Below are 21,501 nucleotides of genomic sequence, written 5' to 3' on the forward strand. Positions count from 1 at the left end.
TTTTCTAAATGTTAAGCTTTAAGCCAACTTTTTCACTCTGTTCTTTCACTTCCATCAAGAGGCTCTTTAGTTCTTCTTCACTTTCTGCCTTAAGGGTGGTGTCATCTGCATATCTGAGGTTCTTGATATTTCTCCCGGCAATCTTATTCCAGCTTGTGCTTCTCCAGCCCAGCATTTCTCATGATGTACTCTGCATATAAGTTAAATAAGCAGGGTGACAATATACAGCCTTGATGTACTCCTTTTCCTATTTGGAACCAGTCTGTTGTTCCATGTCCAGTTCTAACTGTTGCTTCCTGACCTGCATACGGGTTTATCTAGAGGCAGATCAGGTGATCTGATATTCCCATATCTTTCAGAATTTTCCACAGTTTATTGTCATCCACACAGTCAAAGGCTTTGGCATAGTCAATAGAGTAGAAATATATGTTTTTCTGGAACTCTCTTGCTTTTTTGATGATCAGCATGTGTTGGCAATTTGATCTCTGGTTCCTCTGCCTTTTCTGAAACCAGCTTGAACATCTGGTTTTAATCAACCCAATAGAATAGCTAAAATTATCAAGGCTGACCATATCAAGAGATGCCAGGGGTATGGAACAACTAGAATAATATATGACTCTTGGTTTTATAAAATGGTTCAACCACTTTAGAGAACAGATTCTACTTTGAAAAATGCAACATGTTCCATAAATACCATGCCAGTATTTTTTTCAAAAGAATAAATATGTATGTCCACAAAAAGACATGTACAAGAATGTCTTTAGTATGTTTATTCATAATAGACTAAACCTGAATACAGCACAAATGTTCAGTAGCAGGTAAACAAATTGTGACATTTTCATAAACTGAAAGATTATTCAGCATTATAATGTTGATACATGTAACTTGGAGGGAATATCATAAAGCATTAGGCTGAGCAAAGTAAGCTAGAAAGAAAGAATATATAATACATAATTTCATGTATCTATAACTCTGCACCAGGCATATTTATCTTTAGTGACAGAAGACATATCAATGGTTATCTGGACTCAGGGAGGAAGGTAACTGAAAGGATAAACAAGAGAAGTTTTTAAGGTGATAGAAAATTTTTATATTCATTGTGGTTTTGATTACATACCTGTAAATGTTGTTTAAATCTCATAAAACTGTACTCTTTGCATGATGCATTTTCTTATTTGTAAGTATACATTTATTTATAAGTATAAATATATTTCTATTTTATAGTGTATTTATAGTAATATAAATATAGGGAAATATAATGATATATAAGAAAATACAATATATATTTTATTATATATAATATTGCATAAGTTAAATTAAAATTTTAATATATATATCAAAATCTAGAATGATTTCTGGCCACCAACTTTCTATTTATTGATACAAATAAATGTGATTATGGGAGAAGTTGTGGATTTAAAATTTAGACGTGTGTAAATAAAATAGATAACTTCATGAAGTAGACCTTGGCTGCCCAATTGGGTAGTCACTAGCCAAAACTGGCTATGAAAACCTTGATATATGGCTTTTCCATTTTGATATGCTGTAGGTATAAAAATAAATACCAGATATTGAAGACCTAGTGTGAAAAAAAGATTGTAAATATGTCATTAAAATCACATTATATTGACTTCACATTTAAATGGTAATATTTGGGTATAGTAGGTAAATTATATCATTCAATCAATATTCAATATCATTCATATTCAATATGTTAAAGATATTATATGTTTTCATCTGTCTCTTTTGGATTTTATTTGGAGTACCATTTGACTTGTATTTTTAACCAAGCAACCAGCTACGTATTTACAGAAAGTAAATATTCTCAAATATACTATTTGTGCTATTCTCAAATATACTTTCTATAAGAAGGGCCTGAAATATTTGCAGAAATTATATTGTATTTTAAGTTGCATTTCCTAAAATGTTTGTTACAGATTAAGGCATGAGGATATTTTTAGAAAATTTTTAGAAAATGAGGTTGGGAGATGTTGGATTAAATAACGTTTAAAGATTTCTAAACAGCATGTCTTATAAGGACTTTATCATGCTAGTGTGTTCTGTGAATGTTCAGAGAAGGCTCCTTAATATATTCATTTCTTTTTCCTTGATACAAGTTAGAAGAGTCCTATTTAAGATTTTCAACAATAAGCATGATTCCTCTACAACAAACTGTATATCTGAGTTATTTCAGAATAAGTGCCTCGTACAAATTATGGGAATTCACATTCTGATGGTCTAGAATTACTTCTGTAATGGCCTGGATGAATATTAATCACTGACTTGATTGAATACTTATGCTTTTATTTTACTAATCATTGACTTGATTGAATTCCTGTGCTTTTACTTTCTGCTTAGATTATTTTCCAAATGTCAAAACAATTTTGTAAGAAAAAGAAGAATAGAGAATGACTTCAAGTTCATTGTATGTCTTTGGATCCCAGATGTTTATGTCTAACCAGAAGCAGTTTTTAATTTCTGAAAGAGATTAAATATCATCTCTGATTGAGAATTTTAAAAATTAATTTTATATTTACTCAAATTATAAAATACACAAGGAAATTAACTTTCTCTAAAAGCAATGTTTTCATTTTTTGTCATATATTTCTATAAACTGTCAATGAGAAATTAACTTCTAGAGGAATTTATAATTAGAGTATACTCTTAGAAGACAGTTTAAAACTATATTTCTGTTTTAATAGTAATAATATAGTACTAGTAAAATTGCACTCACTGAAACAAGGTGAGTAATATTATAAGCAATAAAATATAAGTGACAAATATTTTATGACTTGAAGATAATCATTGTAACATACATCCAGTTAAAACTGTTCACATATAACAATTCCTAAATTTACTATGAATTATTTTAAGTCTAAATAGCCATACAACTGATTAATTCTTAAGGCCCCATAGGTCTCCCCCTATCTGTATGTTTTTAAAAACAGAACAAACCCAGAATAATCTAGAAGGGAATGAAACTGATAATAGATTGCTGATATTGCTACCATATTACTAGCCAGTTGGGAGATAGTAAAATCCTTGTAACTTCTTTACAGTTGACAGCTTTTATGTATCTTTCTGTGCATATAGTTTGGAATCATTATATCTTGAAAGAATAAGTAAAAAGGCAGTAGTACAGATTTTAAGCCTAGACTGATGAGATTTGAATCCCAGGTATACACCTTACTAGTTTTATAAATTTAGGAAATTTGTGTCAATACTTCTGTGCTTCAGTTTCTTTATCTATAAAACAAGAATGATAATAGAGCACTTCTTGGAGAATTAAATAACTTTAAAAAAAAAGCACTTAACACATTGCCTGTTTTTTTTTTCATTATCCTAAAATAATATCAATTATTATTTTATAATTATTAAATGCAATTTGATTATCAATATCTTCATGAAATGGTATCATATATTTTCTAGTGTGCAGAGCCTCACTTTCAGATCTATATATATATATAACTTTATTGCTAAATTATAATAGAAACTATGATACATATTCATTATTTTCCCTAACCTAAATATTGCAGTACATGGCAATGAGACTTAAGAAGTTGAATGATGTAAGGCATCAGTTTCTTTGGCAATGTTGCTGTGGAAGAACAGCAATGGTAAAGGATTCTTTCTCCTACTTCCCATGGAGGAGTGAGTCTCTTCCCCCTTTTGAATTTGGACTGATCTGGAACTGCTTTGATTAATATGGCAGAAGTAGCATCATGGCAGTGTCAGAATTAGTCTCGAAGAAACACCATATATAAATAATCACTGATTCTGTGGAGGAGATCATGAGAGAGGCCCTAAAATGTATGGAGAAGGGAAGGACGCTAGTTAAGCTGTTTCTAGTCTTTCCACCAAGGCACCAGGCATGCAAGTGAAGCTCAGTTGGATATTTCAGACCATTGCAGATGTCAGCTGAATACCACTGGCTCTAGGCAATGTAACTTTGTGCAGAAGAATCATGAGTCTGAAATCTGTCGAAATTCTCAACCCTCCAAAACGTGAAATATAATATAATGGTAGCTGTTTTAAAGCACTAAGCTTTGGCGCACTTCGTTACACAATAATAAAGAGTCAAAGTTAAGTTTTGTATTGTCTAGTTTTAATAGTCTAACTGATCCAGGTAGTAGGATCGGGATATATATTTGACAAATTTTAAAAAAAAGAACATATTAAGGCAAGAATTTGTAATAGAAGGAAAGATGAACCCTATTGGACTATATGCTATGAAAGGTAGTAAAAATCGATATAATAAAGAATATTATCTTGAGACAACCTTAAAATTTTAGTACTTTAAAAGTATTACAGAACACATACTAATAACAATGAAAAATAAATTTCTTTTTAATTTGCCTCTAAAATATCATTTATAATACTGTGTATTGTCTCATAGCAATGTAACATGTTCAGGTAATCTTTATGAAACTTAAATCAATTGAGACCTGAGATGAAAATATGGGCAAATGACTTTATTACCTAAATATTATTTAAATATAAGTGTGTCATATATGCTATATAGTACACAATATAATCACATATAATGACATATATTGAAAGGTCTGTTTCTTGGCCTTGGAATAATCATAAAAATGGATAACATTTAAAAACCAATATAAATATGTATTTTCAAATGTGCATAATATTTTATAATTATTAAAATTACAATATTATTAGTTTAAAAACTTTTTAAAATATTTATGTTGTATAGAGGAGATGATCAGTACATTTCAAAAGACTATAGTTAATTCAGTTACATCTTTTTGGTGATTATTAACATAAAATATCCAGAAGAAATTTTGTCTTTAACAATATAAGTCTGCTTGCTTCAATATTAATCAATAAATTAATTGAGTTCATACCTTTTACTCAATAAAATGAGGAATAAATGAAAAGAGATTAACACATTATTAGTTTTTAACTTTTTTACTTGGATCAAAAAGAAAAAAATACTGCTTGATTCATTTAGTTCTTCTCATTTACTCATTAATATTTTAACAATGTATTTTGGGAAAGGTGTGATAGCAAACATCTAAGCCTTAATTTAAGCCCAAACATTTTACCTACAAATACTGATCCCTCAACTATAGAACAAAATCTGGTTATTTAAGTTAAATTTAGATAAGCTAATTGCCATTTAGATATTCTAATTTTAGAGTAAAATGGTATTATAGGCCAACACAGGAAGAGACAAGAAAGAAGACTATCCATATCTATTTACAGAAATGCATACTTGCACAAACATATATTATACACACACAAGTATCAAATCCATATCTATATATTAATGCGTAGTTGTGCACCTATGTGTATCTATTATTAATAGGAGCCCCCAAAGCACAATTTTTACTTTGCCAGAAAAATAAATCATTAAATTTCAAAATGGAGGCAATTCCATTTTTGTTTAAAACAAATAAAATGTCGATTTTAGCCAAATTTTTACTTATTCATAAATGTTGTTGACACTTAGTGAAAATGGTATTTTGAGAAAGAATTCTGAAGAACTCTCAGAGGAATGTCTTGTAATTTCAGTATAGACTGTCTGGAAGCTTTAGAAAACACTATGTAAAGATTGAAAGTAAAGCAACACTGCGCATTAATTGTAAACACCAGTTAAAATTTCATTAGTATATGTTGAAGTAATGGCAGATCATTCTGGTTAAGATTTTCTGGGACAAAGGAGTTACTTCGCTTGTCCTTTTGTCTTGTATGTCTTTCCAGAAATTGTTAAATTATCTTGCAGTTGTTATTGCCAATAAATTTTTTTACTTGCCATGCACATTTCTAAGAAATATGTAAATATACTTGCATGTGACGTATACTTTACTCTCAGACCATTAAGCTACCTGTGGACACCAGAGACTCTCAACTTTCTCTTCTCAATAACATTTATGACTGTCAATATTATGTGGAAAAAACCATCTCTCAGTCATGCCAATGAATGCCTAGAAGACTATGCACAGTTTACAAGTTAGACATAACTTCAGTCATTTCTCTTCAGATTAAGATATTAAGATATAGAAATGAAAACAAGAGGAAAACCTAAAATCTGCTTTACCTGTGTTTATTTTAATGTAAATTATTCACAGCCTTCTTCCTTTTTTTTTTAAGCACTAAAAGTGGAAGACTTACTACAACTTATAATTGTCCTGACTTAGAACTTAGGACTCAATGAGAAAGACATCCGAGAAATCTGCTTAAAAAATATCAATGTATGGCAAAACCACTACAATATTGTTAAGTAATTAGCCTCCAACTAATAAAAATAAATGGAAAAAAAAATACAGTTGGGCATCCATGTGGATACTGATGGTTGATTCATTAATGTATGGCAGAAACCACAATATTGTAAAGCAATTATCCTTCAATTAAAAATAAATTAAAAAATACAATTGGGGTAGGTAAGTATTAGAGTAGGTTGTTTTGAAGGCAGATTAATTTGAAAAATATTTTGTTTAATGCTGCTTTTTAAGTGTCTAACATGTTCTTCTGAACAAATTTTTGGTTTTAGCATTCTAATATGCTTTATAAATTGCCAAGAGATATTATTTGCAGTTTCCAACAGTACTTTTGCCTGGAAAATTTCATGGACAGATGAGCCCAGTAGGCTACAGCCCATGAGATTGCAAGGAGTTGGACACGACTGAGCAGCTTCACTTTTTTCTCTTTTCAAAACATATTCAACCATGTAACTCCCCTAGCCATCACCATCATTATTTTTCTATAGAGCATTTTGCAGAACAGATACTCTGGGATATATTTTTAGAAATGATGCAAGGTTTCCTAAAGACTTCTGACTCAAAAATATTCAGCATTGCTAATAGCTTCTATAAAGATATAATGAAGATTTTATAATTATTTATTGATCAGAAAAAAACATATTCTGCCTTAAGACAAAATGCATCTATTGTTTGATTTCAGAATGGCCCCGTGTGATAAAGCTAGTTTCATCATATACAGAGAGTGGAAGTAATTTCATATTCTGAAAAAGCATGCTTGGTAAATCTCAAAGGAAGTATTTAACTCAAGAGTTCTAGGTTTCCAGTCAAGTGAATAGTTTGAACTAATGGTTTATTCTATTTTCTGTTGCCCTACTTTCTTCTTAAAACATGCCTTTAAAACTTCAGTTGTGTGTGATAATAAGGGGTTACCTATATTCTCTATGAGAATATTCCCTAACACTAAGAAGCGAAATTTTAATCTATTTTTAAAGTATAAAAATATACTTTATATTTTTATTTATTAAAATAGGAAAGCTCTTCAACTTCTCTTTCTGATGATTTCATCTTATGTGATGACAAAGGAATGCCCACACTAACCTAGGCACAGATACATTCCAACAGATCAATGTTTATTATTATTTCAGCTTGGAAATTTAAAACATAGTAAATATATTTTATATTGAGATGCCAGCATGTTTCAATAATGAGTCATTATAATTAGAATTAATTTCATGCCAGGTAGAGTTCTTTTAGTTATAAAAACATTTTGATATTTTAAAATTACTTAACATCTTTAAGCATTGTGAACATTTTGAATAGAAAGCTTAGTTTACACACACATAAAAGATACACGCAAGCCTCCATACAGTCTGCTCCTCTGAATAAATAAGCCAAAGAGAAGTTGGTTTGGTCTCCTGCCTAGGTAATAGCACCTGGGGATAAGAACCAGTGAGGTCAGTGCCTTAGTCTGACAGACAGGAGAGCAACTCTATAAGAGGGCTGAGCTCTGGCCAGGAAATAGAGCAGCTATGGGGTGCAGCGTGTAAACTCTGATGGCAAAAGTCAATCTAATTCAGTCACTGCACAGCCAACTCCTGAAAAATGGGATTCCAGTAGTAAAACTCATACTTCAGGACATGGCATTAACCTAACATTGTTAATACATCATTGTTTTCCACAGATCTTGGTTCTGAGGAACATTGCAGTCAAGTCTGTGGCTCTCTTGCCTTTGGATCAAGAAATCAAGAATAAAAGATGTAGATAAGTGTTTAAATTTTTACCTTTTCTGTATTCAAGTGTAGGCTAGAGTTTATTTGTTAAGGTCTAGCATTGAGAACTCAATTTGACCTGTGTAGATGGGATAAGAAGAGTGGGATAAACTGCATCACATATTCTGAATCCCTTTAGCCAATGAATGAACATTGTAGGATTATTTATTTGTTGAGTTAAAGAATCTGTCATTTCTGCCAAATAAGTTCATGCATTTTGTTTACTGTCAGTATTTCATAACTGTTTGATTGTTTGCTTGATATTTGTTTTGGTATGATGGCTTTGTTTGAGCAACAAATTCCATGAAACTTTTCTAGTTAACGCTCTGGGTCTGGTATTTCAATAGATTATATTTTATTATATTCTCCTGGGACCTGATATTTACAGGATCTGAGGCCTAGACAGAAATGATTTTTGTGGAAGAACCCTGGGTCCCCTTTTAACACCTGTGAAGTGAAATGAAGTGAAAGTCACTCAGTCTTATCTGACTCTTTGCTACCCCATGGACTATACAGTCCGTGGAATTCTCCAGGCCAGAATACTGGAGTGGGTAGCTGTTCCCTTCTCCAGGGGATCTTTAACAACTGTGAAAGGACTTAAATTTATAAAGACCCATTTGTTTCTTGTTTAGAAGATAGTAGCTATAAATGTTTTTCCAATTAGTAAACATGTAAAAAAAATGATTGTATTTCAAATTTAAATATGTAGAAATATTATGAATAATATATAAATATATAATCTGTGTTTTACATTAATGTAGCAGTTATATATTCAAATAATATTTTCAAAGTTGCTGATTTTATTTCAATGTTATATGATCTATATTTGTATATAATATTCAAAGTAACTATCCTTTTGTCATGCTCCTTGTTTATATTTCTCTCTTCTCACAAATATCCATACTTTAAACAGAGATGTAACTTCTTAAATATATATTCTTTTTCATCACCTTTTTTAAAAGATAAAAATAGGAAAATTAAATAGGCTTACTTTCAAACATTACTTCTTTAAAGTGCACCTTGCTGATTATTTTGCTTAAGATAAATCATTGCATTGAAAGGATTCTGAAAAGTTTTCCAAATTGTGAGTTGAATTAGTCAAAATTACACATACAGAGAAGATTCTCTGGAAAGTCGATTATATAATGATGGGATGAGACTAATGGCTGAAACTACAGTTAATGACATTTACCCCAGGGTTCTAATGTAACATTAAAGCAATCTAGGGAAAATTGTTGCAATTCTAAATAGGAACCAACATATGGAGAGATTTGATCTGGGTTAAAAGGAAAAAGAAAATAAATTGAAAGAGAAAACTGAGGTAGAGAAGTTAGTGCACTCAGTATTTGATTTAATCCCATATTCAGTTCCATATGTTCACTTGAGAGGATCTCAGAGAGCCAAGAATACAAAATGCCATTTTTCCCTCTAATCACTTAGGCATGGTGTTCAAAGCAGAAGGTATTTTCCCAGCAGTTTGAATCAGAATATTGGCATTTATTTCTTCATAAATCTCCACCATCCTCTAATAACTGAATAGTTAGAAAATAACTTTGTTATAAGCAGTGTAGCATTAGAAACATTTTATTAAATTCTTCAATTTCAAAGAACTTACAGTTTCACTAAAAATTGGACTTGTTTTAAATATTTAGAGCAATTGCTGGGAGAAATATCAATAACCTCAGATATGCAGATGACACCACCCTATGGCAGAAAGTGAAGAACTAAAGAGCCTCTTGATGAAAAGAGGAGAGTGAAAAAGTTGGCTTAAAACTCAACATTCAGAAAACTAAGATCTTGGCATCTGGTCCCATCACTTCATAGCAAATAGATGGGGAAACAATGGAAACAGTGAGAGACTTTATTTTTGTGGGCCCCAAAATCACTGCATATGGTGACTGCAGCCATGAAAGTAAAGGAGACTTGTTCTTTGGAAGAAAAGCTATGACCAACCTAGACAGCATATTAAAAATCAGAGACATTATTTTGCCAACAAAGGTCCGTCTAGTCAAAGTATGGTTTTTCCAGTAGTCCTGTATGGATGTGAGAGTTGGACTATAAAAAGAAAGCTGAGCACTTTTGAACTGTGGTGTTGGAGAAGACTCTTGAGAATCCCTTGAACCATAAGGAGATCAAACCAGTCAACCCTAAAGGAAATCAGTCCTGAATATTCATTGGAGGGACTGATGCTGAAAATGAAGTTCTAATACTTTGGCCACCTGATGTGAAGAACTGACTCACTGGAAAAGACCTTGATGCTGGAAAGATTGAAGGCAGGAGGAGAAGGGGACACCAGAGGATGAGATGGTTGGAAAGCATCACTGACTCGATGGACATGAGTTTGAGCAGGTTCCAGGAGTTGGTGGTGGACAGGGAAGCCTGGCATGCTGCAGGCCATGGGGAGCAAAGAATCAGACATGACTGAGCGACTGAACTGAAAAAATAATATAAAGTGATTTAAGTCAATATTTTTAATGTTTAATGGGTATAAAATATGGTTAAACATTTTAGGTATGGCCATTCTGATCTGTGTGAAGCAGTACTTCCTTGTAGTTTTGATTTGCATTCCTTAATAATTAGCAATGATGAACATTTTTGGATCTGCCTATTGGTTATCTGTATTTCCTCTTTGGTGAAATGTCTGTTTAGGTGTCTTCTGCCCGTTTTTCAATTTGGTTGCTTTTTCCTTTTGTTATTGAATTGTAAGAGCTGTTTGTATGTTTTGGAAATTAAGCCTTTGTCGGTCACATCATTTCCGAACATTTTCTTCTGGTCCATAGGGTTTCTTTTTGTTTTGTTTATGGTTTCCTTTGCTGTGCAAAAAAGTTTTGAGTTTGATTAGGTCCCATTTGTTTATTTTTACTTTTATATCTATTGCCTTGGGAGACTGACCTAAGAAAACATTGGTATAGTTTGTGTTAGAGACTGTTTTGGCTATGTTCTCTTCTAAGAGTTTTAGGTGTCTTGTTTTAAGTTTAAGTCTTTAAACCATTTTGAATTTATTTTTGTGTGGAGAAACAGGAGCCCTCCTACACTGTTAGTGGGAATGTGAATTGGTATAGTCACTACTGAGAACAATACGAAGGTTAATAAAAAAAACTAAAAATAGAGTTTCTATATGATCCAGCAATCCCACTCCTGGGCATATACACAGACAAAACCATAATTCAAAAAGTTCCATGCACCCTTATGTTCATAACAGCAGTATTTACAATAGCCAAGACATGGAAACAAACTAAATGTCCTTTAACAGATGAATGGATAAGGAAGATGTAGCATATAGGTAAAATATTTTTCAACCTAAAAAAAAATGAAATATTGCCATTTACAGTACATGGATGGACCTAGAGAAATATCGTATGATATCATTTATATATGGAATCTAAAACATGACACAGATGAACATATTTATGAAACAAAAACATACTTACAGATATAGAGAGAAGTCTTGTGATTACTAAGGGGGGAGGCCAAGTAGGGGAGAGAAGTACTAAGAGTTTGAAATTAGCAGATGTGAAATATTACATATAGGATGGGTAAATAACAAGGTCCTACTGTATAGCACAGAGAAATATATTCAGTGTCATGTGAAAAAACCACAGTGGGAAAAAAATAAGAATATACATACATTAAACTCAGTCATGTTTCTGTGGAGCAGAAATTAAACACAACATTGTAGATCAACTATATTTATATAAGATTTTAAAAAATAAATAAAATGCTAAACATATACTAATATAGGTGAGTATACATGCATTCCCTTTTTGCTGACCATGATTATTTTAATTAAATATTTTCTATTATAAAAAAATCAACCAATCCACTTACATGCTGAGGTTCTTAAACAAGGGAAGATTATATATGAAGATCAAGCAGGAGGGTCTAATGAAAACTTTAAAATTCTTGACTTAAAGAAGCATAAAGAGAAATATCCAGATATTCCCAATAATATATATAATATCACTATATATTTATATAATAATATCACAATTATGCATATTTATATATAATAAATATATATAATATCAAATTAGGACAGAATCACTATTTTTTTTCAAACTGGCATGATATTCCTATTTTTACTGTATCTATCACTGCTGAATATACTCAATTCTTCTGACCATGTTGACATTATCATACACTGTTAGTTTACAGCTTACCTGAAAATATCAAGTGTACATATGTATTGACAACTGTACTGGACACTATGGGAAGTCCAGACAGAAAGATTTCCTATGGTCATGGAACTGATAAATCAAGGTATAGAGACAAGGCTAAAAAAATGATTGAAAGAACACAAACTAAAAATTAGGAAAAAAAAAACTGTTGTTCTAACTCAGAGTTCCCATAAGATTTTTTTGGCTTTCCTTTTTTTTTTTTCCTTTCATTTATAAAATACTTGGCTCAAGCCATACAGCTTTAAGGTGATTTCTGACTCTAGAATAAAATGATGATATATATTATAAAATAAATAAGTCATAAAGTCATATTCCCTGGATGTACACAGTAGTTTATCTTGAAAAGAAAAACTAATATTGAGTGACTTCTATGTGTCAAGCATAAGTTAGATGTTTTCACTTATATTATGAGCTATTCAAAAGAACCCTAAGAGGTAGTACATTAAAACATTGTGAAAAAAAAATGTAATGCCTTTTTCTGAGTTATGTCCAAATGGGTTACTTCTTTTTAAGGATGAGATAAAAATTTCTTGTCATGAAGAGACCTTTGAAGATGTTATTTTGACATCCCTTTTATTTTCTACCTGAAACAATGTTAAACAATTTCAAATATTACCTGCAGCCTCCTGCTTATGAAGTTTCGTTTTCATTCCAAATGTCCCAAATGTCTAACTACTTAGGACCCATGAGTGCTTTTCACAGCCAAACTCCGTGACAGCTGCTTGGGAATACTTAAAAGCAAGGAAGGTGATCTGGCTTAATTTATTACCTTCACTGAGGGAGAAAGTTCTGGTCACAGTGATAAGTATTCAGCACTTTTTCACTTCATTCAAGGCACTAAGGATCCTTATTTTCCCATCTTCCCTATTTATTAAAAATAATAAAATTGCAAGCAAGCACAAAGTTCTCATGAGTATTTCAGTAATGATGATATTTTGAAAAGGAATGGAAAAGGTCTTACTATACATGGCTTTAGAAAGAGTAATTAAAGTTTACTAGTTCCACATTTTCAAAAACATGATTGTATCATGGCAAATATTATACAAATTCTAATATATTAGTATTTTGTGTTTTTATATGCTGCTGCTGCTAAGTCACTTCAGTCATGTCCGACTCTTTGCTACCCCATAGACAGCAGCCCACCAGGCTCACCCGTCCCTGGGATGCTCCAGGCAAGAACACTGGAGTGGGCGTGTTTTGATATAGACAGATGTTAATTTTCCTACACACCAAGCAAAGTAGTTAAGCTTAGTCAACATCATGCTATTATGTCTGAGGTGACAAATTGGAATCAAGTGGAGACATAACAATCTTACTTTTCTCATTTCCTTTAAAACAGATGCCCAAGAGTAAGATTTTCATAAATGAAGAAGAAGAAATAAGAAAGGGAAGGAATATATGTATAGGCTTTTATAAAGTTTTTAAAAATATTAAATATTTGCATTCAGAGAACTGGACTAACCTGCATTTTGTTGCACTAAAAAAAAAGCTGAAAGCAAATTTTATATAATTTTAAAAACTCAAAATGCACCCTCATTTTATTTCATAGATTAAAAAAAGGGGTTAATAAAGGTCCACAGTCTGTAAGTAAAATATACATGATAATTTCTGTTTCTTTGACATTAGAACTCATCTAGCCCAACTCAATAAGCCACAGAGATGTTGGAGACAGAGTGCTTCCCTATTCTAGGGCAGTTTGCTGGCTGCTGCTTCTCTTTAGAACAGTAGCATCATTCAAGTGAGAAAACTTTGCCAATATGTTATGAAAATTGAAATGACTATTTCATACACTTATAATTGAACTTTCAAAGTCTAATTGCTAGAAAACATGTCCACTTAAATTTGATAGTATATAATTAGATTGCTTTAGCTCCAGTTGTAAGCTAAAGGGGAGTGTGTGTGTGTGTGTGTGTGTGTGTGTGTGTGTGAATACATGTATGTCAAAATTCAAACTATGCAATAGAGGTAATAGAAAACACTAATGGAGAGATTAGGCATTAAGTTTCTACCATTAGGTTTGTGTGTGTTTGTCATAAATTTACAAGAAAGATTGTGCTCATAAAAATTAGAGTAAGTTTAAAAAAAAAGTCTGTAAAGTTATTTCCCTGATAATTTAATATTCCAAAGGCAGAACAGTTTTTTAAATGCATACTTTGTTGACTAATAGCAAAAGTTCATTCAAAGAAGATAGTTGAGTCTGAAAATTTATTTAATTCAACAATTACATGTTTAAAATATAAATAATATCTTGGTGTTAGGCATTGAATTAAAAATTTTGATATGAAATATGAATATTTCTGTTAAAAGTAAATATTTTGGCAGGGAAAATGCTTTAGAAGGATGAATGAAATATATTCTTTGAAATGAAAGAAAGAAATGAAATATATTTGTGGATACTTGGTAATAAAGATACCAGAGCAATTTATAGGAATTATTTATCATAATTAAAAAAATGCTTTAATGAAGATGTCAGTTCCACCACTTCAGCCTAACAACTTCAGGAGCATATCAGTTTCAAAGCCTAGTTGGAAGCCTTTAAAATCTAGTACTGAGAAGAATGGGTAATTTAAGCAACAAATATTCCAAAGATGAGAGACTTTTTAAATGCTCCCTTTATGTTCATTCTTTTCTCCCCAAGGACAGGCTCTTTATTTACTTCAAAGTAAGACTTAGTGGTTCTACTAACTCAGCTGGAAACTGATTAATATTTTGTTCTGCCCCTTCATCCTTGAAATTTTATTTTTAATTTTCTAGTCTCTTTCCATTTATAGCAATTGAAAAGGAGAAGTTACACATGGCTCTTTTGTGGACAACCACTTTGATAAATACTGCTGTAATTATTACCTTTGGCACAGCAATATGGCCTGGACATTCCATAACCATGTGGTCTCTATTTGGAAGGAGGCCTGCACTTAATCTATGGAAATACAATGTAATATTAAGGAATCAATGCACGATGAATAAAGACCAGCATTCACCTAAGTTAAATTCAAAGTTCTCTTTTCTATATAAAGCTGCTGTTTGATTCAGTATAGAACTGAATGAAGAAAGAATGATTGTTGTAATAAAATATATTTTTAAAGCACTTTATAAAATGTAAATTTAGCATTTCATGTATTCCTATTTTTCTGGTATATATATCCATGAAATCTGAGATTTCTCTCTTTAGAGATCTTTATTTCAGTGACTATCATGCTTTTGCCTGCATATATTAAATTGTTACTTATTTCCATTTTTAAACTTAATGTTCAGTTGTATTTAGAACTTTACACAGTTTTATTATTTTTGTTTTTTATACAAATGATTTTGTTTTTTCTATATATTTCTTCCATTGTGCCAACTTCTATTGAACCATTATTCCAACCAGTACCAACTGTTGGGTAGTGCTAGCTCAATGGTTAAAAAATGTGTCTGCAGTGCAGGAGACAAGGGTTTGATCTCTGGCAACCCATTTGAGCATTCTTGCCTTGAGGATCCCATTAGTAGAAAAGCTTGTCAGATTACAGACCATGGGGTCACAAAGTGTTGGACACAACTTAGCGAGTAAGCATGCATGCACATAAATCATTACATGTGGAAATAAAACTTTTCAAAAACATATCAGAAAAAATGGTGGATAAATTTGGTAGAAATTAATTAAATGAGACCATCATGAACATTTCTATTAAGCTGTCATTTTATATGACAATTTTCAAATCTTACAGTAGAAAATTTTTAAGTAACATTGGATAGTGGGAAAATCAGAAAGTCCTTTCACAAAAACTAACTTGTGTTTGTATATGTGTATGCATGCATGTGATTTCCTTTCTAATATGTGCCCTGTAAAGCCTATAAAACATAATAAAATGACTAGAGGCTATATCATGCAAGTTGTTGGGCTGGATGAAGCACAAGCTGGAATCAAGATTGCCAGGAGAAATATCAGTAATCTCATATATGCAAATGATAGAGGAAACTTTCGAGCTACAGTCCATGGGGTCACAAAAAGTCAGACATGACTGAGCAACTGATACATGCAGTTGACACCACCCTTATGGGAGAAAGCAATGAGAAACTATGGAGCCTCTTGATGAAGGTGAAAGAGGAGAGTGAAAAAACGGGCTTAAAAACTCAACATTCAGGTAACTAAGATCATGGCATCCGGTCCCATCACTTCTTGGCAAATAGATGGGGAAACAGTGGAAACAGTGACAGACTTTATTTTCTTAGGCTCCAAAATCACTGCAGATGGTGACTGCAGCCATGAAATTAAAAGATGCCCCTCGGAAGGAAAGTTATAACCACCCTAAACAGCATATTAAAAAGCAGAGACATTACTTTTGCTGACAAAAGTCTGTGTAGTCAAAACTATGGTTTTTCCAGTAGTCATGTATGGATGTGAGAGTTGGACCATGATGAAGGCTGAATGCATAAGAATTCATCCTTTTGAACTGTGGTGTTGAAGACTCTTGAGAGTCACTTTGACAGCAAGGAAATCAAACTAGTCAATCCTAAAATAAAGCAATCCTGTACATTCATTGGAAGGACTGATGTTGAAGCTGAAGCTATGATACTTTGGCCACCTGATGGGAAGAGCCAACCCATGGGAAAAGATCCTGATGCTGGGAAAGACTGAAGGCAGGAGGAGAAGGGGACAAAGAGGACAAGATGGTTGGGTGGCATCACTGATTGATGGACATGAGTTTGAGTAAGGTCCAGGAGATGGTGAAGCACAGGGAATCCTGGAGTGCTGTCATTCATGGGGTCTCAAAGAGTCGGACATCACTGAGCAAGGAGACAGTAACAAGAGGCTACTGAAACATAATAGTCTTTTGAAGTATGACATCCTTTATACACTCTAAATAATACACTAACATAGCAATAGAAGGACTTAAAGAAAGCATTATAAACTACAGTGTTTAAAATCTGATAAAGCCCAAGAGAATTAACTGAATAAATAAGAGAAGCAATAAAATGACTATATCCTCAAAGGAAAATGCAATGACCATAGAAATAAATAATAGAATTTAACTTCAACCTATGGAAAGAGTCAAGAACTGTTTTAAAGGTAAATCAGTTTCACTAGAAATGAATAGCAGGTTGAATATCCATAAAAATACAATAATAAATGAACTGACATAGAATCAGATTTTCTCAAAAGGATCAGAGAGTATTAATTGGGAAGAATACTTTTCTTTGAATCTGTTTGGCTAGTCTAATCCAAGGGAAAAAACAGAGAATTAAATAGTTTTTCTGAAAGATTGTAATAAGCACAATGAACTAAATCCTTTGGAGAAAGTTGAGGTAAGAAATGCTAATGATAGAGGAAAAGATAGTTAAATAATATGTCAAAAATAGCTTTATTAATATGGTAATATTTAAGCAGAGAGGTAAAGAGTTTCCTCATTATATCTGGAGGAAGTTCTAGTCAAGAAAAATAGCAGGTATAAACGCCCCAAGTAAGTACAGGCTTGATGTTATTGAGAAACAGCAGAGTGGTTGAAATGGACTGAAAGGCCAAAAATAGTAAGATATAAGGTCAGAAAATGAATAGATGAAGGGCATTTTGAGAAGCAGAAAAAGTCTTCTACAGCATTGCAGGGCAGTGTAGGGAAAGAAAGGCTGAGATAACATATCCATACACACATGCAAAATATTAGAGGCCTTTCAAATAGAGAGCTCTGTAGTTTTCCAAATTAAGAGGGCAGGGATTTAGAGCAAAGGAGACTAAGAAGGAGCAACTAATGAGGTAAAAAGAGAAACTCAGTGAAGGAAATACTTTAAGGAGAGGAATCTTATCATCTGTGTCAAATGCACTTAATAAGTCCAGGAAGATAGGGGCAAAATGTGAATACCTAAAAAAAATGGGTATCACTGGCTCTGTTGGCATGAACAGAAATGGTGGAATGGAAGGTGAGAACAAAGACTGAATACACAAAATTCAAGTCACAATAACAAAAAAGGAATTCGAGACACATTCCAGCAATCCTTTTCTAAGAGTTTTATTGTGGAAAGGAACAAATAGAGTGATAGCTGGGGGACAGGTACAGTGAAGGGTGGGCTTCTAAAAATGGAAAATATTAACACAGGTATGAAGTCAATGGAAATAATCTAGTAGAGAGGAGAAAAATGATACAAGAAATATAAGACAGATGAGACAATTATTAAAGTGATGTTTTTCATAAGTAGGAGTGACCATAGTCATGGGCACAAGTGGAGGGTTTCGTGTTAGATTGGAACATAAATGGTTAAACCAAAATAATCAGTAAATTAATTCATTCACCATATTTGCCAGGTACTATTGCTTGTGGATTATCTTATAAGACAATACAGATATAAAAATGAGTAAAATAGAGATTTCATCATGGGGATTAAAGTCCCATCATACAGCTAGGAGTGAGCAAAATCCATTTTAGTAAATTTTAGTTTAAAAAAGATTCAATTTTAGTTTTAAAAGTTTCAAAGTACAGTGCTATCATAATGGAGAAAATGACTGAATACTCTAAGAGAATGAGTGCATAATGATGAAGAAGGTTTCAGAAAAAGACTTTGCAGTAAAGTCCAGGTTTTAATGATGACTCAATTAGAATGAAAGATGGAGGAAGATTGTTTTAGACACAAGACATAGTAAATTCCAAGTTTATACAGGTTTAATGGTTCTGTAAATAATGTTAATGGCTTATAGTGTATGTATAGTAGGTGAGCAGGACAGGCCAGTGGTGGTCACATTCAAGATTTTGTTTACCATGCTTAAAATGAATTTCATTCTGTGTTTTTGGGGCTGAAATATGTAGGAGATAAGGACGCCTGTCACATTCTTAGTTGGATGGCTAGTTGAGTGAAAATTAGGTTACTAATACAGGGATTAACAGAGAAGAATGTTAGAATATAGGTATAAATTTAGATGTATATATACTGTTTGGGATGAAAATTATTTTCTGTTGGAAAGCATATCTAGGTGGACATAGCTAAAGGAAATCACAGATGCACCTGGGTCTCAGATCAGGTGTATACAGTCAAGATCAGGGAGTTATGCTAGTTTTACCTGCAGGAAACTGGTACAATTTTTGGAGACCTTTTAAAATATATAAATTTCGTAATACAATGTTTGGTACTGTGTCTTTAAATAGAGCCATGAGAAATGATTTCTAAAGCTTAAATTTTATTAATTCAATAGTAAATTTATTGATGTGTGGGAGTTTGGGAGGTAAAAAACAAAGCTATGGGCTTAGATACAAATACTTAGATTCCAGAAAGGTGGGAGAGGGAAAGGACACAAACATCTCAAGAGTATAAAGGAGCTGAAGAAAACTACCCAGAAAAACAGTTAAAGAAGAAATAAAACAACTAATTCAATTAAGAGAGAATTTCATAGGAGTGAAATGATGAGTGTTCATAGTGTATTAAATATTATAGCGCTTGAAAGCTATGGATGTAGTTTCTTTAGTTGAAATTAATTTCTTAAATATGTTTTGCTTGTATATAAGTAAGTTGTTGCAAGAAGATGAGGTAAAAATTATTTATTTTTAAATAAAAATAAAAATCTCTCTGACAGATTAACTTTATTCTGGGGAAAGACATAGGAAAATTTCCTAGACAAAGAATCACAAAACGTAACATTCTTTAAACACATTGTCACTGTACCCTAACTTTATAGCTAAAATTTGGAGGATTTTCATAGACTTGGATAGTAGCAACTTTAGCAACATTTCTTTCTCTTTTTAAACCTTGACACAGATTACTATAAATAGGCTTCTAATGGTAGTTGATCATTTTCAGTTGAGTGCAGTGACAATACTAGTGCTACTGAGATGAGGTTTTTAAAATACTACATTCATAGCATTTATATTAAAAAAAATCATGTCTTTGGATATCTCAAAAAGGTTGTCAAATGTTAAAATTATATAATTAGAAAAATATGTTTTTAATTCAAAAATTTTATTTCTGTCAGTTTACCTATCATCAATTAATACATCAAAATGCTTTAGTGGATAGAAAGTGAAACAAGATAAAAAGTATTCTTACCTCTTCAAGTTTTTGGTGGTGTGTGTGTATATGCACTCACGTATATATAAATATGTGTGTGATTCTGCAAGCGATGAAAGGTTTTCTTAAAAGTATTGGGGCAGCTGCACTCTTTTCAGCCTGCTTCCTTTTTCATGAATACAAAAGTAGCATTTAACTTATCATTGTACTCAAGGGCTGATTTTGTAAGCAGTAGAAAAGCAGCTAGGAAAATGATTTTGTTACTTTTAGCATAGCTAGGTAATTAAAATTTTCTGGATTAGAATATTTGAGTGTTTTCCATGTCACTGATGATCGTTCTTACTAATGATATTAGTGCAGTAATTTTCCAATTCCAAATGTTAAGTATTTTTGTGTGGTTAAGTGATTTTGTTGAGTCATATAGATAAATTAAGTATGAAATTGAAGCTGTGAACATTTGCAGAAATTGTGTTCTTGTATTTCCAGCTGCTCAAAACTCTATAGTATTTCCTCCATTCCTTCAGCTTTTATTTTTGTTCAAAAGTCATATATGGGAAGCTATAAGGACTCCACCTTGTATCTGTCTTCTCTTATGATAGAAAAAAGGAAACAGACATTATACCAAAAAGAATAAAGCTAGCAAGGTAATAGGTAAGAAATACAGTTGGATCACCGAAACTAATGTTATGGCTGAAAGGAACACTGAAAAGTAAAATAACTCATTTCTTCTTGGTCAGGAAATATTTCATTTAAGTCTCTTATAAAAACAGACAAAAGATGCTACTTTTATCTTTGATGATTTCCAGAAATGAACTTCCACATTGCTCCCCACAGCCATTTATTCAAATGCATGATTACTATATTTGTGCAGATTATTAAAACTTATTACTGTAAAAGTTAAATTGAATCCTTTGTAGTGTTCTTTACTATGTCTTTGAAGTAGCAGTTGTTTTGAAAATCCCCATTTTTCTCAACAAAGAGTTGTTTCTTTCCATTTATACACAGTTGTTTATTTTAGCTTATTACTTTTCTTTTGAATCCTTTAGATTTGTAGACTATAAGTTCCAAGTTTTATTTGAAATTGGACCTGATCATTAATAAGCCACAGTAATTTCCTCCCAGTCTTTCAACAAAGTTTTTATCTGTATCAATATATATTGGTAGGAGGAAGGGCTAACAATACTATACTACATTGAGAGGCAGTTTTAACTACCCTGGGATTATGGAAATTAACAAATTTCTCTATACATTTTCAACAAACAAACAAAACAAAAAAAAAAAAAAAAAGAAAGAAAAAATGCCCACAGATAAGTCCAAACAGGAAACAAATAAAATCAAACCACCTATAGCCTATACTCCAACTTACCA

The sequence above is a fragment of the Odocoileus virginianus genome, chromosome 12, assembly GCF_023699985.2.
Source record: "Odocoileus virginianus isolate 20LAN1187 ecotype Illinois chromosome 12, Ovbor_1.2, whole genome shotgun sequence".
NCBI classification, from domain to species: domain Eukaryota; kingdom Metazoa; phylum Chordata; class Mammalia; order Artiodactyla; family Cervidae; genus Odocoileus; species Odocoileus virginianus.